This window comes from Balaenoptera borealis (assembly GCF_965194805.1).
Source record: "Balaenoptera borealis genome assembly, chromosome: 15".
NCBI lineage: Eukaryota > Metazoa > Chordata > Mammalia > Artiodactyla > Balaenopteridae > Balaenoptera > Balaenoptera borealis.
Window position 1 is genome coordinate 33,868,501 of NC_138871.1, and position 26,361 is coordinate 33,894,861.

General features: G+C 40.1%; 1 long non-coding RNA gene across 1 annotated transcript; it reads left to right on the forward strand.

Moving 5' to 3' along the window:
• Position 1: 1 nt before the first annotated feature.
• Positions 2 to 15,887, forward strand: LOC309611681. Its single transcript, XR_014234669.1, has 3 exons — positions 2 to 119; positions 633 to 10,710; positions 11,052 to 15,887. It is a non-coding gene; the product is annotated as an uncharacterized lncRNA (long non-coding RNA).
• Positions 15,888 to 26,361: the final 10,474 nt, after the last annotated feature.

A 26,361-nucleotide genomic window follows, 5' to 3' on the forward strand; every position in this document is an offset into this window, starting at 1 on the left:
ACATGCATGTGCAAAGGTCACGTGAGCCCACAGTGAGGAGGTGGCTGTCTGCAACCCAGCTGGAGAGCCCTCACCAGAACCTGACCATGCTGGCACCCTGATCTCGGACCTCCAGCACTGTGAGAAAATAACTTTCTGTTGTTTAAGCCACCCAGTCTGTGGTATTTTGTTATGGTAACCTGAGTAGATTCATTTAGCCTTGAACAAGCAAACAACCATGTTATCAGAGGGCCATGCAGCAGGACCAGCAGGTCTTTAGAGGCTGAGAGCCTCAGTTCTACAAATGCAGGGCGCTGAATTCTGCCAACAACCAGCGAGCTTGGACAGGAACCCTGAGGTCCAGCTGAAAATGCAACCTTGTGAGATCCTGGGCAGAGAACCTAGCTAAGCCATGCCCGGGCTCCTGATCCATGGAACTGTCAGATAATAAATGGGTGTGGTTTGAAGCCACTAAGTGTGTGGTGATTTGTCGCATAGCATAGAAGACTGAGGCATACTGCCTGTTGGAGGGCTGCCTTTGCTCAGGACAAGACAAAGTTGGAGGGGTGGTAACCTGTTTTCCCTCACTTTCCTTCTTAGTGTCACTCAGCTGAATTTTTGCATCTATATGATTCACAATATGTTTCTCTCAGGAAAAGCGAGGAGAGTCTCTGCATTGGCTTCAGTATTAAAGGTCCAGCTAACCACGGACTCCATGTGTGATGGAATTTCTGTGCTGAAGCACTTTGCAAGTTTTCCTTGGAAGGTAGCTCAGGATGGATTTAAGAGAATGAGAAGCTTTTATCGGCCATGGCTTCAAGGAAAGAAGCAGTGCCATAGGAGACCAATAATTCCTTTCCGGATAATATTTCCAATTCTTCTCTCCTGTTGCTGACAGTTGCTCTTTATTTGTTCTCAAATGAATTCTACCAGTCGGCCTGCAGCTGGAAGTGTGTTTGGTCACCAGGAGGTTGTCTGCCCTGCATTCCTCCTGGAGAGATGAAAAAACTGGGAACTCACCCTGTTACTCTCGAGTTTCCTGCCTTTTTTGACTCAGCATTAAGTGGAAAGAAAGTTGAGTTTTGATAGAAAAAAAATCTCTCGGACTTTCTCCCCTTTCAGGTTAGAGGAAGAAAATGCATCCACAAGCTGGAGCCCTGGTGGGTGTGAATTGCACAGTTTCGAGGAAACTTGATATTGTGTCTTTCACATCATGTTGCACTTGATTAAGGGCCGTTTCATCCTGCTGATGGAGTCTCTTTCCCCCATGACCCAGGTCCCCTCCATAATCCCTCTCTCAAAGCCTTTTCCTTTTCATTATGCGGTCGTAATTATTTCTCTGTTGAGCACATAACCTAACACCTCTCGGTGCACAGTGCCAAGGTTTGAAACCATAATAAGTGGAATGCTCACCTTTGAAGCCATTACTTCAATCATTAGAACAAAGTTTATTCCTCAAGAGGACATTAACATTTGAAAATGTGTCAACCAGAGTAAGAAATTCATCACGATCACGGACTACCTGCCAACTGGTTAAAATGCAATATTCCGATTTTCCTGGATTTTTTCAACGATCTAACATCTGACATTAGTTTACGTTTTTAAGTTGTCTTTGTTCAGTTCCTGGTAAGTTGCTTGTGAAGGTCAAAGTAGCTGATTTTTAAACACCAAACTAGGAAAGAAATGCAGCCAGAAGAAGGCAAAGGGATCCACTGAGCGTATCAGGGCTGATGGGAGAGACTTCCCAGTCCAGGAAGCCATTTCCATCCTAGTGGGACTCAAAGCCGACAATGGCCTCTGCGTTTGGGCACCTATTATCTTAAACAAAAATGAGTCTGGTTGCTGTGCTGACTTTCTTAGAAGACTTTAATGAGATTATCTCTGAAGTTCAATTGGTAAGGAGTAAAGGACAAATATTCCACTTCTGCCTAGCAAAAAGCCACATTTCATCATTAATAGCATTGAAACCATTAGTTGAAAACATCTAGCAAAAAAGTGTAGGTTGGAAAGTAGAAATATAAATTCCCCGGGAGCTGGAACGTGGGGGTTAGTAATACGTTAACCCAGTGATTTTCTGGATGGTCCTCGTCATTAAAGTAGCACCACTTCTTTCTAAAACTCAGGGAGGGAACCAGCAAAGTGAAATGGTGCAATTAGAGTGACCTTAACCATTCACCCTGCAGCTTCGGGGATGTATTCGAAATGGGGAATATTTTTGGTTGGGTATTCCACAGCTCCTCGCCTGTGGATCCAAATCTCTTCCTGTTATCTAATGCTGCATGACGAACCACCCAAACTTCAGTGGCTTGAAACAATAGTATTTATTTTGCTTATGAATTTGGGCAGTGGGGACTGTTGGGAAGTCAACTGGGGTAGCTTGAAGGCTGGGGTTAGAATCATCTGAAGATCATTCACTCCGATATCTGGGGATTAATCCTGGGAAGATTAAAACAGCGGGGGCTAGCACAGTTGGAGTTCCTTGGGCATCTTTCTGTTTCCATGTGTCCCCTCCAGCTTGGTGGCTTCAGTGTAGTCAGCCTTCTTATAGGTCAGCTCAGCATCCCAAGGTCTATGTTCTAAGAAAGAGCTAGGCTATGGTCAACAATACTACACTGTACACTTAAACTTTTGTTAAGAGGGTAGCTCTCATGTTGTGTTCTTATCACAATAAAATAAAATTAAAAAAGAGAGAGAGAGAGTGCCAGGGAGAAGCTCTATCACCATTTGTGACCCAGTCTTGGAAGATATGCTGCATCACTCCCGCTGCCTTCTGTTTGTTAGATGCGAGTTGCTAAGCTGGCCCACATCCAAAGGTGGTGGAATTCCACTCCACTTTTGATGATGTCAAAGAATTTGCAGACGTATTTTAAAAGCACTGCAAATCACTAAAATGTTTTCGAGCATCTCTGCCAGCATCTCTGTAGGCACAGTTGGTGATAAAGAGACACATGAGCCATGGCTCCACCCTCATCTAGGTGCATCTCAGCCTGGATATAAGGTCATACCAAGTAAGATGACAGCAGAATAGGAAAAAATGATGAAACACATATAGGGACATTTTCTCTAAAAGAGATTAATTACTGAACAAAGTCGAAGACAGAGCTAGGAAACCTGAGGCTCTTGAGATGATTTCTCACTGGACTGAGGAGGTCTGGGAAGGTAGCTGTGACCTTGGAAGCTGCAAGTAGTAGTACATTTACAAAACACTTTCACATGCTGTGTAGTCACATGGTAAGTGCATTTAATTTATATGCCGACTTTAAACCTAATCCTCTCCTAGGATAAGACCTGTGGTGCAGGGCATGAGAGGTAGGTAGCTTCATGGCACTATGGAGACCCTGACAGGAAGTGCCAGCTTGGAAAGACAGGAAGTGGGGGGCAAGTTCTTTTCTATGCTTTCAAAAAACTATGTGCCCATGGGTCTGACCAAGCCAGGTGTAGATTCACAGCCAGCAAATATTCATTAAAAAAAATTTTTTTTAAATTTTTTTTTTATTGAAGTACAGTTGATTTACAATGTTGTGTTAATTTCTGCTGTACAGCAAAGCGATTCAGATATATATATATCTGTATCTGTACATATATATACATTCTTTTTCATATTCTTTTCCATTAGGTTCATCCCAGGATAATGAATATAGTTCCCTGTGCTATACAGTAGGACCTTCTTGTCTATCCATCCTATATAGAATAGTTTGCATCTGCTAACCTCAAACTCCCAATCCTTCCCTCCCCCACACCCCCCTCCCTCTTGGCAACCACAAGTCTGTTCTCTATGTCTGTGCGTCTGTTTCTGTTTTGTAGATAAGTTCATCTGTGTCATATTTTAGATGCCATGTATAAGTGATATCATATGATATTTGTCTTTCTCTGTCTGACTTACTTCATTTAGTATGATAATCTCTAGTTCCATCCATGTTACTGCAAATGGCATTATTTTGTTCTTTTTTATGGCTGAGTAGTATTCCATTGTATATATGTACCACATCTTCTTTATCCATTCATCTGTCGATGGACGTTTAGGTTGTTTCCATGTCAAAGCCAGCAAATATTGATCAAAGTGCTGTGCCCTATGCTAGATGTTTTTACATACATTTTATCATTTAATCATCAGAACAGCAAACAGATATATTAACATGTAATAAAGTTTCAGAGACTTAATTTTAAGGAAGAATGGAGTAAATACTGCAGGCAAGCAGGAAAGCTTTAGGAAACCTAATTCTCAATTACCCTAGGGCAATAGTCCTCAATTCTTAGTTGGGGTGATTTTGTACCCTCCTGGGGGACGTTTGGCAATGTCTGGAGACATTTTTGGTTGTCACAACTGTGAGGGCGGGCGAGGGGGAAGAAAGGGAGGTTTCTATGGGCATCTAGTGGGCAGAGGTCAGTTTGCTGCTAAATGTTCTACAATGCACAGGACAGTACCCCACAACAAAGCATTATCTGGTCCCAAATGTCAATAGAAATGAGAAAACCTGACCTAGAGATTTGATAGTATCTAAAAAGCAGATTACTATAAATACTCATGAAAACTCACTCCTTCATCTACATATAAAATTTGCTTTTATTTTCTTAAATTTAGCTGTTTTTCAACTCTTAGGGTGCAAAGAATAACTGTTCAGAGCTACATACATAAGACCATGTATGATATGCTCAGTGAATGTTTTAAGAGTTTTCCCAAGAGTAATTTCCTCGAGATTTTTGCCTAATTGATCCGAGGACCTCACTTATGTTTACAGTAGCCCTGGGAGTTAGCCAGGGCAGAGTATAGTATCTCCATTTCATTGATGAAGAAACTGTGACTTGAAGAGAAAAAAATGACTTGCTTAAGATCCTCACAGCTGGTAAATAATTAAGCTTGGATCTCTCTCTTTTTATTCCGCTGTTCTTTCAATTCATCTACACATGGATAGTCAATAATTTAACTGACATTTGTCCAGGCCCTGTGTTATGTATTGTATACCCCCAAATGAATAAGATGGTGACCCTGTCAGAGTGAGAGAGAAAGATTATTCCATAATGGCCATTCAACATTCTTTTACATGACCGTGAAATGAGAACAGGATACTATAAAAAGGAACATCTAGAAAACCAGAAAACGGTTTTAGAAATAAAAATATTATAGCAGAAATAAAAACTTTACTAGAATGGTAAATTTGAGGAAATCTTCCAGAAGATAGAAGAAAAAGACAAGGAAATAGAAAAGAGAGGAGAAAAAGAAAGAAAATGAGAGAAGTACTAAGAATGACCAACATCCAACTAATGAAAGTCTCTGAAAAAAATTTCTGACATGCTCTAATCTGGACAGGCTGCCCTCCAGACAAGCTGCCCAGATGCCATCTTGGAATCACTCTCCAACATCATTCTGGGGATTCTTGGCTTTGTTCCCGTGTAGACAGAGGGAACAGCTTGAGGGAAGGCTTGGGGGTTAAAAGGAGCAAGGCAAATTTGAGGAACAGAAAAAAGTCAATGTGACTGGCTTAAAGGACTACACAGAGAGAGGGGAGCATGAGATCGGAGTAGATACACAAGCAGAGCCAGGTCATACAATGCTGTGTAGGCTGTGATAAGAATATCTGATTTTATTCTAATAACAAGTGTATACCATTGAAGAGGTTTAGGCAGTGACAAAGGAATGACATGATATTTATGTTTAAAAAAAAAACTCACTGTGTACTATTTCAGTGGTCTGTTTGGGTGCTGATGCTGTGTAGACTTCAGTAGAGGCACTGAGTTAGAAGAGTGTGTACCCAAGAGGTACTAAGAAGGAAGACTCAACAGGACTTGGTGATTTAGGGGATGTGGCCGATGAGGGAGAGGGAAGTGTCATGACTTGCGTGATACCTACCTCTCCTGTTTTGTGATTTTCTCAGGAAGTACTGCTTCCAGGATGCAGATGGTTAGGGATGGTGGGTGATTTGGTTCATTCAGGGCTAGGGTTCTGCCAGCCAGGTGGAATGGGATGAAGGCAGCAAAGGACTGGGAGAATTTACCAGGGATTAATTATAATGATAGACTATGAATTCCAGGATAAACTAAGAAAGAAATGAAAGCAGAGAGAATTGACAGAAAGTGGAAAGGTATTCTCCAGTCTTCCACAGGGAAGGACTGTTACTGTGTGTTATTTGAGCGAGTAACTTGAAGGGATTGGAATGTTTGAATTAATAATTTGGAGTAATGCAGAGTTCAGGGTGCGATTGAGGGAGGTGCTGGCTGAGCTGGGAGAAGAGAAGGTGACTGGAAATGATAGCAAGACACTGGGGTGCTGCATAGGGCTGTGCAGAATGTGCAATTAACAACTCCAGGGGGCACCATTCCCATAGGCTACAATGTTCGTTATGCCCCTGGAGTTGGGCATTGTGGCAACTGCACCAGGGGATGAAAACAGAGGATGTTGGATGAAAATTACACATGGGTGTTGAAGTCACCAGGAAAGATGGCAATAATTGGGCGAAGAAGGATACTGTGAGCCAGATGTGTAGATGTGTAGATGAGAGTAAAGGGGAGGAGGTGGCAGGGTGAGAAGGCCTTGTCCTCAAAGGAGCAGGGATCTTGGCTGGAGGGCAGAGCAGTAACTGCCTAGAAGTGGCATTGGGAATAAGGTTACCTTCTGACAATGCGATTTGAGGGGAATGAGAAGATAAAGATTCTCATTCGGTTGTGCTCAGTGGACAGCTGACTCTCAATATAGAAAAGGGGTGGAAGGAACTTTCTGAGACAAAACGAAATGTGAGCATTTGCTGATCTTGACGTAAGAGCTTCAGAGACCACAGTGGAAGGGTTTGATAAGGAGGGGAGGAACAGGGGCTTGGACGTGGGGCAAGGAAATACAGAGCATCCCGGGGATATTAGTAATGCAGAGGAGAGGTTATGGAGAGGGGAGTGTACATCGGGAGCTGAAAAATGAGAGTAGTGGACAGTACCCAGGGGATGGTGGGCCTTGGGCCAATAAAGAGAGGTCTTGGCACCAGACTAGGGGTGGTGATAGCTCAGCAAGAGGTATAATGTGCTCCCCAGTTCTGAACATAAGTATACTGGGGTAATGAAAGGGCAGCTTCTTAGCTCAGGCAGTTAGGGAACAGTGCCAGCTAAATCATAAAAATGGTTCCTGTTCCTTCCAAAGCAGAAAAATGTCCCCTCCCCCCGATTTATCAGCCATATGGCTCTGATTCTCTTAGCATTTACACAACCTTGTAATGCTAACCTTTTGCTGTTTATTTGTCTACCCAACTAGAATGGAAACACCTTGAGGGCAGGAACTATACCTTTTAACATTCTCAGGGCCTGGCATGGCACCCAGTAGACATTTGTGGGTTGGTTGGTATCCTGACATCCTGTGTTTTCTAACCCCTACTCAGTTCTATTAGTCAGAAACCTCTAAGCTGCAAGTGACAGAAACCTAACTCAAACTAATGTAAGCTACAAGGTCACTGAAAGGTTATCACTGGAACCCCATCTTGCCTTCTCCCTGCCTTCTATTGTCTCTAATTTCTACATGTTGATTCATTTTTTTTGGAGGAAGGCAGAGGGAGATCTTTTTTTTTTTTTTTTTTTAAATATTTATTTATTTGGTTGTGTCGGGTCTTAGTTGCGGCAGGTGGGCTCCTTAGCTGTGGCATGCATGTGGGATCTAGTCCCCAGATCAGGGGTCGAACCCAGGCACCCTGCACTGGGACTGTGGAGTCTTAACCACTGCGCCACCAGGGAAGTCCCCTACGTTGATTCATTCTTGCTTTAATTCTTTTCTGCTTGTAGCAAAGATAGCTAGCTCTGGGCAGCTCAACTCCAGATTTATTTTGCTCTCACATTTTCTGATCAATCTCAGAGAAAAAAGAGGATGTGTGTTTCCTGAAAGCGCTGGTTCCACTCCTTGGATGACTATGATTGGTCAGATTTGGGCTGTGGTCCCTCCTCTGAAACACTCTGTGGCCAGGGCTTGGGGTGCTCTGGATCTTGTCATCACACCTGTGATGGGAGAATCAGGGCTGGGTGGTAGCCAGCCCATCAGACCAGACGGTCAGTGCTCACAGGGGAAGCACGGCAGGCATTTACTGCGACAGCTGACTCAGCAGTGAAGGAGAGGCGACTTGGGGGGTCTCAAAGGAGGGAGTGTAAGGCAAGGAATGAAAGGGAAGGAATCTGCTCTTTTACTGAATACCCACTGAATACTAAGCAGTAGGATCTTTACAGTTTCTGATCTCATTTGATCCTCCCAACTGTTCAGTAAGGCAAGTAGGATAATTTCAAGTTTAAAGAAGAGGAATCAAAGCTTGGATAGGTTAGGTTGAAGATGAAGGTAGGATTCAAATCCAGGATATCTGACTTCAAAGGCCCCGTGCTTTCCTTTAACCCGGGTTTCTCAGTTTCAGCACTATTGACATTTAGGACTAGGAAGTCTTTGCAGGGAAGACTGTGTTGTACACTGCAGGTTGGTTAGCAGGACCCCTGGCCTCTACCCACCAGGTGCCAGTAACACCCCCCACCCAGCTGTGACAACCAGCAATGTCTCCAGACATTGCCAAATGGCCCTTGGGGGGCAAAATTGTCCCAGTTGAGAACCAGTGTTCTAAACCACGCAGCTGAGCTAATTCGAAGTTGTACTGCCTAAAAATCCATGACCTGCAATTGGGAAACACCATTGGAGTTCATGTCTTTACATTTTCACATGCTTTTGTGTGTTTTAGGAAACTGTAGCACTCACATGAGTGATCTCTGAAATCCAGTCGGAGACAGTAAATGGTTTGTCCTATAAGGTAATTCTGGGTGTCATTGGCTTATGGAAATGTGTCTTCATTTGGAACTCCCTTCCAGGAATCAGTTGCAGAATCAGACAGAGCTTCTAATATTAAGTAAAGAGAAAAGGTGGTGAGTTGCAAAGTTGCAAAGTTCTGCTCTGACACAGTCTAGGTAAAAATCAAAGTGGGGACGGGCTGTGCTGTAACTGTCCCCAGGAGCCACTTGGCATGTGTACCAGGTTCTGTTTCTGACAGCAGCGAGGCCGCCCTGTCTGTGTGGAGAGAGGGTAGCTAGCAGGGCCTGGGTGAGCAGAGCCTGGAAGAGGAACTTGGCATGGCCCCTGCTGACTTCATCCCGCCTGCCAGTCTGAGCCGATCTGTAAGGCTGTGTTTGGTGCCAAGGACCGGCTGGGAAAGGGGAAGTAAATTCAAACAAAAGAATGCCCCTGAAGTGTCTGAAAAGAGGCTTTTAGCACCATTCTTTCAGTGCTCTCAACCAGACGGAAGGTGCAAAAATTTAAAAAGCAGCCACAATCACTTTGGAGAACGGTTTTGTGGATCCAACACAGTGATATTATCACATCTATTTGTTGGACAAAGGACTTCATTGTATCACAAAATAAAACATGTTTCTCCTTCCAGTTCCTGCTTTGTGACATGTCTTCAAAAATGAGCTTACAAAGGAGCAGCCTGGAAACTTGGCAAAGGTGGTTTTTAGACAAGCGCCTTCCAAAATATCTGATTAAAAGTGTTTTCAGACTGTTTTCCTGGCCTGCTGTGCAATTTGCAAACAATCCCCTTTTTTGGTCAGTTGGGGGTGAGGGATTGATGAAAGTCTTTGAAACTCATTTCTGACATTTATAGACAAACCTCTTCCAAGTTCGTTAGTTTTCAGCAAGGGCAGCAACTGAACAGGCTTGCCATTAATTATGGAGTTCACATCAGGGCCCTCGGACATCTTAGAGGGTCTAGTTCCAGGGTTGTTTTCTGCTCTTTCTCCCTCTCTTCCATTCTGGATCTTTCATAGACACCTTCCAGTGTCCTGGTGAATTCTCATTAATGGTTAAATTCTTTATCTTTAGAGTTTCTTCAGATTCTCAGATTTCCCAGACACTGAAACACTCTACATGACCTGAAGATGGAATTAATTCTCCTGCGTAAAACTCTAGTCAAGGAATTCTCCCCAGCCAGGAAATCCAGAGTCAGGATGTAAGGCCAATTTCCCATGAGTGTAAAACTGCATAGCTTATTTCAAGAGGTTGCCTATTGTATGAGTTCATTTACATAACATTCTCAAAATGACAAAGTAATAGAGATGGGGAGCAGATCAGTGGTTGCCAGGGATTAGGTAAGGGAGGAAGGGTGTGACTTTAAAGGGATTGCATAGAGAATTCCTTTGTAGTGACAGAACAGGTTTATATCTTGATAGCCATGGTGGTTACACAGGTCTACACATGGAATAAAATGTCACAGGATTATACAAGAACATACATACCAAAAAAAAAAAAAAAAAAAAAGAGTCCACACAAAAACTGGTGAAATTTGAAGAAAGTCTGTTGTCCTGTTAATTGTATCATCCCAATGTTGATTTCCTGGTTGTGAAAATGTGCTATAGATATATAAGATGTCTGCAGAAGCTGGGTGATGGGTACACAGAACCTCCCTGTACTCTTTTTACAAGTTCTCGTGAGTCTATAATTATTTAAAAATAAAAGGTCAAAAGATGAAAAAAAACCCGCCCCAAACTGTATGTCTTTACAGCATCTACCATTGTAGAGATGAGATGACACATAGTAGGTGATTAAGAAATGAATGAGATGAATTATTGAATAAATGAAAGATCTCCTGCGTTATATTAATGGAAATTTAAAAGAATCATGACAATAGATGACATTTTTGAGTACTTGATATGTGTCACGCATTGTGCTAAGGATTTTAAGTATTATCTCATTTAATCCTCATAGGAACTTTATGAAAAAAATTGTTCGTTTAAAAGGTAATGCTATGGGCTTCCCTGGTGGCGCAGTGGTTGAGAATCTGCCTGCCAATGCAGGGGACACGGGTTCGAGCCCTGGTCTGGGAAGATCCCACATGCTGCGGAGCAACTAGGCCCGTGAGCCACAATTACTGAGCCTGCGCGTCTGGAGCCTGTGCTCCGCAACAGGAGAGGCCGCGATAATGAGAGGCCCGCGCACCACGATGAAGAGTGGCCCCCACTTGCCACAACTAGAGAAAGCCCTCGCACAGAAACGAAGACCCAACACAGCCATAAATCAAAAATAAATAAATAAAAAAATATTAAAAAAATAAATAAATAAATAAAAATAAAAAAAAAAGATAATGCTACATATTTGGTAAAAGTGTAAAGAAAAACAAGAAAATTATGAAAGACAAAAAAATCAGGATATTAGTGAACACTGATTAGTTGGAAGAGCAATACCTGTCATGAGATGGGGAGGTGGGTGTGTGGAGACACGACAGAGGTTATGTGGATATTTGTTGTATCATTAGTTTTATTATTTTATTTTATTTTTTTTTTGAAGTATAGTTGATTTACAGTGTTGTGTTAGTTTTTGGTATACAGCAAAGTGATTCATGTATATATACCTATATACTTTTTCATATTCTTTTCTATTATGATTTATTACAGGATATTAAATATAGTTCCATGTGCTATACAGTAGATGCTTGTTGTTTATCTATTTTATATATAGTAGTTTGTATCTGTCAATCCCAAACTCCTAATTTATCCCCCCCTTTCCTTTTTGGTAACCATCGGTTTGTTTTCTATGTCTGTGAGTCTGTTTCTATTTTGTAAATAAGTTCATTTGTATCATATTTTATTTAATTATTTAAAAAAAATTATTTTATTTTATTTTTGGCTGCGTTGGGTCTTTGTTGCTGTGTGTGGACTTTCTCTAGTTGCGGTGAGCGGGGGCTACTCTTTGTTGCGGTGTGCGAACTTCTCATTGCGGTGGCTTCTCTTTTTGCGCACGGGCTCTAGGCGCGCGGGCTTCAGTAGTTGTGGCGTGTGGGCTTAGATGCTCCACGGCACCTGGGATCTTCCCAGACCAGGGCTTGAAGCTGTGTGCCTTGCATTGGCAGGCGGATTCTTAACCATTGCACTACCAGGGAAGCCCCTGTATCATATTTTAGATTCCACATATAATGGTATTTGTCGTTCTCTTTCTGACTTACTTCACTTAGTATGATAATCTCTAGGTCCATCCATGTTGCTGCAAATGGCTTATTTCATTCATATTTATGGCTGAGTAATACTCCATTGTGTGTGTGTGTATATATCACATCTTCTTTATCTATTCATCTGTTGATGGACATTTAGGCTGCTTCCATGTCTTGGCTATTGTAAATAGTGCTGCTATGAACAATAGGGTGCATGTATCTTTTCTTTTCTTTAAAAAATAATTTTTATTGGCATATAGTTGATTTACAATGTTGTGTTAGTTTCAGGCATACAACAAAGTGAATCAGTTATACATATACATATATCCACTCTTTTTTAGATCCTTTTCCCATATAGGTCATTACAGAGTATTGAGTAGAGTTCCCTGTGCTATACAGTAGGTCCTTATTAGTTATCTATTTTATATCTAGTAGTGTATATATCTCAACCCCATGCATGTATCTTTTCAAATTAGTGTTTTCTCTTGATATATGCCCAGTAGTGGAATTGCTGGATCATGTGGCAGCTCTGTTTTTAGTTTTTTAAGGAACCTCCATACTGCTTTCCATAGTGGCTGTACCAATTTACATTCCCACCAACAATGTAGAAGGGTTCCCTCTTCTCCACATCCTCTCCAGCATTTTCATTAGTTTTAAAGTTGTGCATATTATATATATATATATATTCTTATAGATGTGCTATATTTATACACGGTAAATCAGGTGAGGAAGATATGTAAATATGAAAGCAAAACAAAAAAGAACCAAGGGTGATTGGTGTGACAGGAGTGGTTTTACTGAGAAGGGCAGACCAACCGGAGATTATTTGCTCCCAGTGAGACAGGCTGGGACCTGGAACCCTTTGCTGCGGTACTGCAGTGCTTGTACCTGGACACACCTATCCTTGAGCAACAAAATCCAAAGAAACTGTATGGGACTAAAAATAACTGCATGCATGTGCAGTTGAGGCAAATTCTGGACAAAAATACAAAGAGACCAAAAAAACTCAACTGCCGCTTTGGAAGACCCTGGAGCGAAAACAGGGTGTTGGGAGCAAAAGCAGGGTACTGAACATGCCGCCTGCACACAACACCACCAGAGGGGTGGGCAAAACACCTAAGCCACCCCTGTGGCCCGATCCCTGGACACACCCCTACCTTCACCGCATATAAGGAACAAGCTCGCCCCACGCCACCTCAGAGAGCTTGCAAGCAAGGGAACCTGTTGTTTGTTCTCGCTCCCCGCTGCTGCAGCAGGGGCTTTATTGAAGGCTGGCCTGAATTTCTTGTCTGGCCTCTAATCAGTTTCTATTGATTGGGGAAGGCAAGAGCCCTGGTCGGTATCACCAGGAGGGGACACCTGGCTCAGATCTGTGGGTCACTGTGACCGATGGCCAGGAACCACACCGGACCCTCACAGAGAGGCCCCCAGCATGAATTATCCACGTGTCTTCCAAATGAGCCTTGTCGTGGGGGAAATAAAAATGGTTTCCACGTAACTTCTGACAGCAGACTTGTGAATCATTAATTCCTCATCAGCCCCTGGCCCCACATGGAAATATAGTCAAGTCCCAATGATCCATGCTGATGAAGGGACTTCACACTTTCCTGTCGCAGCGCCTTTAGGATGTGGAGGGCAGAGGGAGCCTGGAACAGGAACCCTGAAGGTTAAGAGCTGGAAAGGGACTCTGACAGCACTGGGCCAGCCACTGCATTTTACAGATGGAGAACACAAGGTGTGGAGAAGCCGAGACTCGTTCCATATTTCACAGCTATTGAATGGACCTGTGAGTGATCTGTATCCCAGAGCTTCAGACTCAGGACCCTCTGCTATTCACGATACTTACTGATATTCTCCATCAGGGTTTAAGGGCGCTCACAGAGACACACACAGAGTAGTCAGACACAAACACACATGTGGGGCAATGGGAAAATAAACTGGGAAAACAAGATCAAGTTTGGAGTAAGGCTTTTGTTCACAGAGTGCATTTGAAGCTCTTTTCACAATGCCATGTCATTTTAGCTGCCTTACCCCCAGTGGATGTGAGCTCTTCGGAGAGGACCCAGTGAGTAGTAGTAGTTCCTTCTCAAAGTTAGTGACAGAACAGGGAAGTTTGGCGCTATTTGATCTTAATTTCTTTTTAAGAAAATTATAGAAGTAATATGTGAATACTTGCTCCCTGTAAAAGTTTGAACAGTACAGATGTATACAGGATAAAAAATCAAAGCACCCATTCATTTCTTTCCTAGATGCTGTTCTCTTCCCTGTGGGGAACCACTGCTAACCATTTGGTTTTTATCATTCAGAATTTTTTTCTGTGCATTTATATATAGATATAAAACAAACATGTATGTAGTTTAAAAAGATAAAAGGATCCAACCATTTGTATCATTTTGTGATTTGGTTTTTCTCTTAACAGTGCGTCTTGGACATCTTTCCACCTGTGTCTATCTGGCTCGACCTTCATGGTCTTTGTGAGTGCATTATAGCGCCTTTGTTGTAACTATCCTCCTAGTGATGACCATTGAACTGAATCCAGATGAACAAGGATCAGTGAATATTTCAGTACTCGTGGCTTGCCTTGGGCCATCTGTGTGAGTGTTTCGTGGGATCTATTTTCAGAAGTGGAAGAGCCCAGGGTCTGCAGGTTTGGCTACATACTGTCAAGGCGGCCACCAAGAAGCCTACGCTGAGTTGCATTCCCACCACAATGTATGTTTATCCATTTTATCACATTCTTTTCATAAATAAATACAATCAATCTTTAAAAATTTTGCCATTCTGAGAGAAAAAAGTGTATCATTCTATTGCTTTAATATTCACTTCTGTGATTCCTAATGAGGTTGAATATCCTTTCTTATTTGCCATGTGTGTTTCTTCTGTTAATTACCTAATCATATCTGGTTTCCTTTTTAGAAAAATTGTTCTTACCGATTTGTGGGCACTCTTTATGAATGGATAGTGACTTTATTATGGTGCAAATCTTTCTTCTTGGTTTATTGCTTTTCTTTGAAGTGTGTTTATGGTGTTGTTTGCCTTAGAGATGCTTTAAATTTGTGAGTCGTCAAATCAGTAACTTTTCCTTTTATGATTCATACATTTTATGTTTTGCTTAGGAAAACATTCCCCAAGATTATAAAGTTCTTATCTCAAACTTTCTTCTGGTAACTTTTTAATATTAAGATTTTTAATCTAACCAGGATCTATTCTTGCATATAGTGTAAGGTAAGAATCTAATTTTATACCTTTTTCCCAATTGGATAACCATTTGTCCCAGTATCATCTATTATCTAGTTCACCCTTTTGTGGTCATATACTAAATTTGCATTTGGTTTTAAACCTGTGTATTCTATTTCATTGTTTAGTATCATGTGAATATCACCCTATAAAATACTGACATTTCTCACCTTGGCCATTTTTTGCGCACTTGTGAATTTTAGATTCACCTTTTCAAGTTCCGTTGAAAACCCTGTTGATGTTCTGACTGGCATGTCTCTGAGTTTATAAATTAATTATGGGAGAATTGATATTTTACAAAATTTAGTCTTCCCATTCATCTGGAAAAATTTTTTTTAGTACCTCAGTAAAATAGTTTTCTTCACGAAGTTTGTGCATCTTTTTATTTGGTTATTTCTAGGTATTTCATAGTTTTTTTTTCCTCTGGGGATTTTGAAATTTCATTGCAATTTCTATCAGATTTTTTTTTTGAAGTACAAAGCTACTGATTTTTTAAAATGTTAATCTTATAATTGGCTGCCTTACTGAGCCTTCTTATTAGGTCTCTATGTTTTTTGGTTTATTTGTTAAAAAAAAAAAGATAATCACGTCAACTGACAATAATGGCAGTTCTGTCTCTTTTTCTCCAATACTTATGAGTTTTTTTTTTTTTTAAACATCTTTATTGGAGTAGAATTGCTTTACAATGGTGTGTTAGTTTCTGCTTTATAACAAAGTGAATCAGCTATACAGATACATATATCCCCATATCCCTTCCCTTGCGTCTCCCTCCCTACTTATGAGTTTTATCCACCTTCCTTATCTAATTGTATTTACTGAAACTTCCAGAATAATGTTGTGTAGCATCTTTCCCTGTTTTGAGTTTTAATCAAATGACTCTACTATTTCACCCTAAAGTATGATGTTTTCTGTAACTCCTGTTATCAAGTTAAGGGAAATTTATTTACTAAGTAAATATAGGGAGTTGCAATAGTAAATGTCCTAAATTTGAACCCTCATTATATTCCCTGAATAAACCCTACTTTTTAACGCCATTAAATTAAATGCCAAACCCTACTTGGCAATTTTAAATGGTTTATTAGTAAATAGAGGCCTAACTTTAAAATAATCATAGTAATAATAAAAACAGGAAACAAGAATTCAAATGTTTTCAACAAACATAGGAGGAGGCAAAGGGAAGGAGTGGTTGAAAGCATGATAAGCATCTTGCCTTGTTTCAAGAAGAGCTTGTATGTACAAATTATTTTTCAACCTTTAATAAAACTTTTAATTAAAACATTTAAAATACATGTGTTCAGTGTAAATTTAATCTTGAGAAAAGTGGAAATAGAACAAGTTATTTTTAAACCACTAGAGCAAAAAAGGAAACAAAAAACTTCTTTAATCAGCAAAAATTAAAGATGAAGGCAAAAGAAGAAACAATGCAATGATAGCTCATAGAAAAAAAAAGGTAACAGGAATGGGAACAGTTATCAGTTATCAAATATCAGGTAACAAAATAAAGGTGGTTATATTAAAATAGCCTATTAAATGTAGAGACAGATTGAGTTAGAGAATAGATTTCAGGTATTTGATGTACACTAGAGACACACACACAAAAATGACACAGAAAAACTGAAAATAAACAACTTGTAACAGAAAAAAGATAGAGAGGTCAATATTAATTTCTAGAAATATAGATTCCAATATGAAAGCCATTATATGGCTAAAGAGGGACATAACATGTTGTTGAAAGATATAGTCCGTTGGGAAGATAAAATCATTATGAACTATTGAGGACCTTTCATATTCATTTAATATAATATTCATGCACTCTCCCAGATTTCCTAGCGCCTTGCAGTTAAATGTGCTATAAACTAGTTCTGACCAGCAGGCTCTCAGTGCCACGAGTTAGAGTGCCACTTCCAAGCCAAGTATTTAAGAGCTGGGGTGCGACTTCCACTGCTGTCTTACAAATTGCTTAAGGTTAACAGCCATGCTATTTAAATTACTTAGCATTAACTATACTTTATTTTTATCTACCACTATTTTTTAAAACAATCCTTTCTCTTTCGTAGATTCATTTTCCATCTTAATATTGTCTATACTTATATAATCTGTTCAGAATAGTTTTCTGAATTTTAAAACATCAGAGGACTCATGTGTATGAAAATGTCTTTATTTGGCCCTGACACTTAAATGGTAGTTAATTTGAGAATTCTTGGTTCATAATGAATGGTATTTCGTGAGAACTTTGAAGACATTGCTCCATGGCGCTCTAGAGCCTAGTTACAGAGGAGAAGCCTTATGCCAGGCAGATTCTTGTTCTTCTGAACATAACCTTTTTTTACCCTCTCTATTGATTATTAAAAATTTTCTCTTAAATGCTGGAGTTCAGAGATTCCTCCAGACATGCTGAAATTATTTGTTTGTTTTCTTTTTTCCCTTTTCCTTTCCTCCCTCCTTCCTTCTTTCCTTTTCACCTTCCCTTCACTCTGTCAACTATTGATTTCCATTGAATGTTTGACAATACTTCATGGCACTTCATGTTTTTAGATGAGTGCATATAAATGGACAGAATTGACAGCTCAGATATGTTTTTTTCTAGTGCACATGGAAATCCCTGTTTCTCTTGATGATCACTACACTTCTGGTTGGTGGTGTTGGTGTTCGTTCTGGAATGAAGAACAGTTATGGGTCCTGGTAGGCTAGACCCTTTAAGGCAACCAGTAGTTTGTCTTCAGATGAAGGTTAGTATCTTCCCTTGAGGTAGCCCAAAATATTTAGGGAATTGCTTTGTTCCAGCCCCAGTATCTACTCTGAGTCTCCTGTGTCAAAATTCCCATAGTGCAGAGCTGCACTTGAGGTCAAAGCCAGCACCAGGCACTCTACCTGGGCAGGAACACCGTTCCTCCACTCTTAAAACATTGCCCAGGCCTATCACCTATTCCTTCTTCTATCCCTACTGCCTCTGATCATTGGATTGTTTTAGAGTTCTTTCTTGGAGGACTTCTTACTTCCTTTCTGGAAGTCTGGATTCTTTAGATCTGTTTCCATCTTCTTTTTCTAGAAGATTCTCAAGGTTCTGATTTGCTAGTGGCAACTCTTGGTTTTTCAGCTCTGCTAAAATTTATTTTGTTTGCACATTTCCTCTGTCACGTCCACGGAATTTGGAGAATGTGACCAGGCAAACACTTTTCTTCAGTCAGCCATTTGAAACCTTCATTTGGTCTTCCTCACTCACATAAGTTTGAGATCATTTTTCTGGACAAGCCATCTCCAAAATATTCTGCTTTGTAATAAAGGGTCAGGCAGCTAGAGTTACAGAAGAAAACTAAGTTATTATCCCCACCCCCAGATTAAAATAGCCTTATTGTCCAGAAAATAGAAAAAAATAAAAAAAGAAAATTAAAAAAATCTAAAATCCTACCAACGTTTTCATGTTAACAATTTGATGTGAATAGTTTTGAGTTGTTTATATACACACAGAAAAGTACTTTTCTCCATAAATGGAGGTTGTAATCTCCAATACAACTAATATTTATCAATCATGCACTTAGTATATATCTCAGGTACTTTGCTGAGATTTTTTATTATTTTATTTTTACTTTATTTTATCTAGTCAATTTTCTCACTCATCCTTCTAACAGCCCTTCACACTTGAGATTATTATTAGTCCCTCTTTTTTTTTTTTTTTTAAAGATTTATTGATTGATTGATTGCTATGTTGGGTCTTCGTTTCTGTGCGAGGGCTTTCTCTAGTTGCGGCAAGCGGGGGCCACTCTTCATCGCGGTGCGCGGGCCTCTCACTATCGTGACCTCTCTTGTTGCGGAGCACAGGCTCCAGACGCGCAGGCTCAGTAGTTGTGGCTCACGGGCCTAGTTGCTCCGCGGCATGTGGGATCTTCCCAGACCAGGGCTCGAACCCGTGTCCCCTGCATTGGCAGGCAGGTTCTCAACCACTGCGCCACCAGGGAAGCCCCTAGTCCCTCTTTTGATGCTCATTGAGGGTAAGTTGCTTACCCACATTCATCTACTACTTTTAAGCACTACATTCTACTACTACCTAATATGTATATTGTTTTATAACCAGTTTTGGAAAACAAATCCATGGATGCCTTTTCAGGTCAATAACTATGTATCTATATCATAAATGGTAATTGCTCCATAAGATACTATCTTATGTATATTTTCTAATTTATTTTTCCAGAATAAACAGTGCTGTATTGAAAACTATGCACCAAATTGTATCAAAGACTTACCATGAGTCAGGCATTGTGTTGGGCACTGGAGATAAGTAAGACGTGGTCTCTGACCACATGGGGTTTACATTCTAGTGTGGAGCCTACACAATTACAAATGATGACACAAAAGACTGTTTAATTACAAATGTGATCATATGATATCACTTATATGTGAAATCTAAAAAAAAATGATACAAATGATTTCTTACATGATTAAAAGGGTTTTATAGTATTAATAAAAATTAAATAATAAAGTCTATTTTACCTTTTAAAAAACTGCCTATGATACGTGGACTGTAAAAACATCTTTAAACTGATTTCTAGTTGCATTTTACTGTAATCAGAAAAAATATTCTGCATGATATTCTTTGAAATTTGTTGAGATTTGTCTTATGGATAAGAACATAATCTTGTTTTGCAAATGATCTACGTACTCTATAATGATATACTCTAGAGTTTTGGCTTATAGTATTATAACCGTGATAATTTTATCAGGTTTGCTAGTCGTGTTATTCAGATCTTCCACAAATGCTTACTGATTTTTTTTTTTGGTATACTAGATTAATCAATTACTTATAAAGCTGTGTTGAACTTTCTCACTATAATCTGGATTTGTTTATTGGTCAAATAAAACTGTACTACTATTTTTAAAAATGTGAGAGATACTAGATCCTAGTGTAGGCTCAGCTTGCGAGCTGGTCTGACCCGGGAGGTGTGAGCAGCCATCTCTGAGGAACTGACGTAGCAGAGGGAAGTTTTACTATTACTTGTTGGGCCTTTGGTGGGCTTTCTGACTCTATAGCTTAGTCTGCAAGATGGCGTTAAGTAGAATCCAATCTAAGAAGCCTTTGAGAACATACTAACCTAAGGACATTCTTACTAAGAATCCCTGGGATTAAAATCTCCTTGCTGTGCACAAATCATCTGAATGAATTAAACATGTAATTGAAAGGCTCATCTTGTGCTACTCGAATGCTTGGCTGTACCAGAAATAAAATGAAAATGAAATCATTTTCTCTTTCAAATAAATATTATATACTGTGGGCCTCACTGGTTCCATTAGCACTATCCAATTGCACAGAGGTGATTATATTATTTATGACATATGCAGATACTAAGAGGCTCCTTCAACTTAAGGCGGATAAACACTGTAAGATCATTTCCATCTTTACTCAACCTCCCACTATTTCTAGAGTCCTCTCTCTCCTTCTAAAACCTACAGACTGGTGGTTGTTTTTGAGACTCCAGAGCAAGCAGCCATTTTCAAAGGATGTTTGCTTGCTCAAAATAGACCATCATGAGACTGGTATGAGAATGCTTTGTTGTACTCTAGTTGGGTCATGATTTTGTTTGCAGGTTACCTTTCTTAAGCACTCAGGGTGTGTTGTCAGTAAATAAAATGCCTGTCAAATTAGTCACTGACCCTGCAATAAATTCTGAAAAGCTACAAAGGGAATCCAGTTAAGAAAGTCCATATCATCTTCCTCTACAATATGATAAAAATGGAAAGAACAGATGTACATGTGGCCAACAGGCACATGAAAAGATGTTCAATATCACGAATTATTAGAGAAATGCAAATCAAAACTACAGTGAGGTACCACCTCACACCAGTCAGAGTGGCCATCATCAAAAATCTACAGATAATAAATGCTAGAGAGAGTGTGGAGAAAAGGGAACCCTCCTACACTGTTGGTGGGAATGTAAATTGTGCAGCCACTATGGAGAACAGTATGGAGCGTCCTAAAAAAAACTAAAAATGGAGTTACTGTATGATCTAGGAATCCCACTCCTGAGCATGTACTCGGAAAAGACAAAAACTCTAATTCAAAAAGATAGAAGTACCCCAATGTTCATAGCAGCACTATGTACAACAGCCAAGACATGGAAGCAACCTAAGTGTCCATCAACAGATGAATGGATAAAGAAGATGTGGTATATATATACGATCGAATACTACTCAGCCATAAAAAAGAATTAAATAATGCCATTTCAGCAACATGGATAGACCTTGAGATTATCATACTACGTGTAGTAAGTCAGATAGAGAAAGGCAAATATATGCCATCACTTATATGTGGAATCTAAAAAAATAATACAAATGAATTTGTTTACAAAACAGAAACAGACTCACAGACAAAGAAAACAAATGTATGGTCACTAAAGGGGAAAGGGTGGGGGAGGGATAAAACAGAGTATGGGATTAACAGATACACAGTACTATATATAAAATAGATAAATAACAAGGACTTACTCTATAGCACAGAAAACTATATTCAATGTCTTGTAATAACCTATAATGGGAAAGAATCTGAAAAAGAATATATATCTATATATCCATATATATCTATCTGAATAATTTTGTTGTACATCTAAAACTAACATGATATTGTAAATCAACTATACTTCAATAAAAAAATGGAAAGAATAGTTACTATTCACTGAGCATGCACAATATATCATGGACTTCACACACATTTCTAATCTTCTGAGGAAATTGGGGATCAATGATGTTAAATGATTTGCTCAATCATGCTCTGTAAAAAGTAGAGCTAGGATTTGAATACAGATCTTTCCCGCATCAAACATAAGCTTTTCCTACCTGGGGTGGTTTTAAAAAAATGGCTGCAAAATCTTGACTCTTTTAACATTGAGCAGTTCGTCTACGTGCCCTCCCTTTAAATCTGGGTGGGCTCGGACTGCTGCAACCAGTAGACAACGACGTAAGTGATGCTATGTGACTTTTGAAGCTGGGTCACAGAAGGCCATGGGCTTCTGCTTTATTTGCTGGAACATTTGGAACCCTGAGCCACCAGGTAAGAAGTTTTCTATTCAGATGCCACCATGTTAGGTAGAAGCCCAAAACACATGGAGTAGCCATATTTGTAAGCATCACAGCTATAGTTGACAGTTCTGGCTAAGCCCAAACTTTGAGACATCCCAATCCAGGTGCTAGACATGCAACTGAAGCTCTAGATGATTCCAGTCCTCATCATTCATTTACCTCCAAAAGTTCGAATCTTCCCTGCCAAAGCTCAGACACTGTGAAGCACGGGCAGATCATCCTCATCGTGTCCTGTCCAAATTTCTGACCACAGAATCCTGAGCATAAGAAAATCTTTGTTGTTTTATACCACTAAATTTGGGGTGATTTACTGTTCAGCAGTATTTTGCAGAGTTGGGACGGATCTTGGGTGTCTACTAAGCTACCTTCTACCTAATAACCAGAACCTCACCTATTTCTAGTTGAGAGGTTACACACCGGTGGTTAATGGCTAAATCTGGCATTCAGAAGGGTTCTGTTTGCCTCCCAGAATTGTGAGTTTTAACAATGATTAAATTTTACATGAAACCTGAATCTCCAGCTTCTCTGGGAAAATCAGAAGATCTGGAGACACTGGGATGGCATCCTGGTAAGAAAACAGTCCTATGTTTCTGCGTAGCAGCTACCTCCTTCATGTGGGCCTTTGCTCCAAGTGTTCGAGTCCTCAGCACTCATGATTGCATTACTGGCCTTCCTGCCTACCTGCTTACTGTGAGCATTTGTGTTTGTAGACTTGAGAGACAGATGATCTTACAGCCTGTTTTTGAGTGTTGAAAGGTGCTTAAGAATTACTGTTTCTTCCACTTTTATCTTCTAAAATTCAAGTTCAGCTTGCATTATCATAATCTATTTTGCATGTTTAGTAATTATAGTGATGACTGGAATACGTTTTAATGCTATAAAATAGTACAGTTTAAAATAAACATTAAATCCCAAATCTTATATTTAAGCATCCATCTGTCATGATAAAGATGGAAGAGAAGTCAGCTAACTGTTTAATTAGGGAAAAAAACCCTCTATCTTGCACCCAGCTTTGAAAAAGAAGGCTATCCTTCAATTGTGGACTTAATGCCGACTCTGTTTAGGACTTATGAATGGATTTGTTTTGGGGGAAGACCCTTCTTTACCAGAGCCCTTTCTGGAAGAGAATTTGGATTTTGGCATGGATCCATCCCTCTGTGGTTCCTAAGTGGAAACCCAGCTCTTTTGTGTAGCCATGATAAGTCATTTGATTTAGGAGAGACATCAGGGAAAGTAGCAGCTATTTACTTTGCTAGGGTTAGTAGAATACTAATGTGACTGCTTGCTAAGAGTCTGAAGAGGTAAGAGGAAGAGAAAAAGAATTTCCATATTTACTGAACACTTAACTCAGACCAGAGCAGACTAACCCATATATTTTTTCATTGGCAGTCTGACAGAAGGAAATGTCTTAAATTTTTTTTTTTTTTCACTTAAACTTCAAGATTAAAGAACAGGGGAAGTGATTACCAAGGGAAGTTGTGGAAACTCTTTGTCTAGAGATGTTTAATAAAAACAAAGCTTTCTAGACAGGAGAAATCATTCCAACTTTGGAGTGATGTTTAATAAAAACAAAGCTATCTAGACAGGAGAAATCATTCCAACTTTGGAGTGGGGCAGAGGCAGGCAATAAGGAAGGCCAAGGAAAACTTGATGACCTTTTGAAATCCCCATTAAAGCTTTAACAGCTGTTGTACATTTTGATCAGTGGCCACAGACCTATAGCAGAAGGCTTTAACAAATTTGACTTGAAATTGGGTGTGTATTGGATGGTCATTACTTATTACAGCTAATAGGTGTCTACTGTTAGCATTGTGTTCTTATGAGGCTAATGCAATCTTGACACCCACCCATGGCTTCAGATTATTTCTTTGGCCCTGTTCAGCATGATGTAAATCGCAAAGGGACTGTCTACTTCATAGACAAAGTGACACATAGCAATGCAATGGTTTTGGTTTCTGACTTTTACATTTAGGTTTCACATCTTAGGAGAACTGTTAAAGTCAGTACGTGGATACTTGCTGAGAGGGGTTCAAACAAGGAGCCATGGGTGCTGATTATGATAATGCTTTTGGTCATTAGAAATCAGCATTGAATGACTAACTCCAGAAAGTCATGGAGGGATGCAAAATGACACAGATTCTGTCCAGGAAACAAGCATTCCATTTTCTGGTATTCCAAAAAATGAGACAGTAATACAACTTTCTTCCCATTTAGTGGCTATGTGAATCTTCTTCCTTCCTTTCAAAGACATGTTAATCCAGTCCTTTACATCTGATGACTAATGCCTGTCCCACTGTGGTGGATGCTATGATGTACTTGCCTTCTTCAGGAATGAAAAGCTTCATTCCCCAGTCTGTGGGACCATTACTAGCAGAAAACCCCCAGCTGCCAGCCCCCTCCTGGGTTTGCCTTGGTAGAAGAAAACCACACCCAAAGTTACCATCCTTCCAGGGGTGATACATATCACATCCAATCACTGATCAAAATCAGGATATACAAAATTCCCCAAAACCACCCTCATTCCTGACACTAATTCCAGGGTTCGAGCATCTCTAAGACTACTCTCAAGTTAAATAATTCACTAGAAGGACTCACAGAACTCACTGAAATCTGTTATGATCATGGTTACAGTTTATTACAATGAAAGGATACAGATTGAAATCATCCATGGTAGAGACTCATAGGATAGAGTCCAGGAAAGTTCCACTCATGGAGCTTCCAATCATCCTCTCCCAGGGGAACTGCAGACAGCACTAAATGCCCTAGCAACAATATGTGACAAAACCCATGGAGTATTGCCAGCCTGGTATGCGCACCTGAGCCTTAGTGTCCAGAGTTTTTATTTAGGGTTCCATCACATGGACACGGTTGAGTGCCCACATGGCTGACATCAGTCCCCAACTTCTCTAGAGATCAAGCTGATACCTTGTGACCCAATAAACCTACCATAAATCACACTGTGAAACTATCTGCTGTGGCCCAAGGCTCTTAGGTAAATAAAAACACTTTTATCAGGCAGGACATTCCAAGGGCTTAGTTATGACCTTCCAGGAACTGGGGACAAAGGCAAGACTTCTCTTTGGACCAGGTTAATTTTTTTACTACACAGGACATAAAGACTCCCTTCCTCAACTTGGGACAATTTTGAAGGGTCATACTAGTTTCAGATCTCACTGGAGGGAGAGCTGAACCCCCCTTTGAGGTTGCAGTGTGGCACGACTTGTCCCTCTACCCAATCCTGTTTTCCTCCCTTTACTTCCACAGGTGTTAATTCCAAGCTCGCTTCCTAGTAATTCACCAGCATGCTATTCTCCATCTCAGGATCCACTTCCAAGGGAACCCAACTTGCAACAGTTGGTGCCACAAGTGCTCAAGAAAGCAGATGCTGGAGTGAAATTTTAGAGCTGGATCACTTGCTGCCCAGTTGCCAATAAAGAGTCCATCACCAGCAGAAGGTAAGCAGTTAACTCCTGACACAAATAACAACATAGCAGTGCCATAGTTAAAAGTTTCACTGGCAGTGAATTAGAATTGCATGCTGGTGGAAAAGAATTCAGGTGCTGAGAAATACTGGAGCAGTATTAAGTATAAGAAGATGGAACTGTGTGTCTATTGTTAACTGATGTTCTGGAAAAAGATAATAAGAAGCAAATGATTAATCAGCAATTAAAAGCTAAGTGTGAAATCTAGAGGGCCTTCGTGGTAGCATATAGATAGGCTTTCATCTCTTTCTGGGGATGGTAAAGGGAGGCAGCACTAGGGTGACCAACTATCCCAGTTTGTTTGGGACTCAGGGGGTTCCCACTATGTGGGGCATTCAGTTTTCAAACCAGGAAAGCCCAGGCAGACTGAGATAAGTTGGTCATCCTAAGTGATAAAGAAAAACAGACCAGGCCCAGTGATGCACTGGAAGAAATGAGTGTCAGTCTTCAAGATCTAAAGATGCAAGATATTTCCCATCATATTCCCATTTAATTCATCAGACTGACACCTGAGAAATCCAGACAAATCCTGGAGACTGGTAGTAGACTACTGCCAACTCACCCAAGTAGTAGCTCTGATTTCTACTGTGGTATTTTTTTAAAAAATTAATTATTAATTAATTAATTAATTTATGGCTATGTTGGGTCTTCATTGCTGAGTGCAGGCTTTCTGTAGT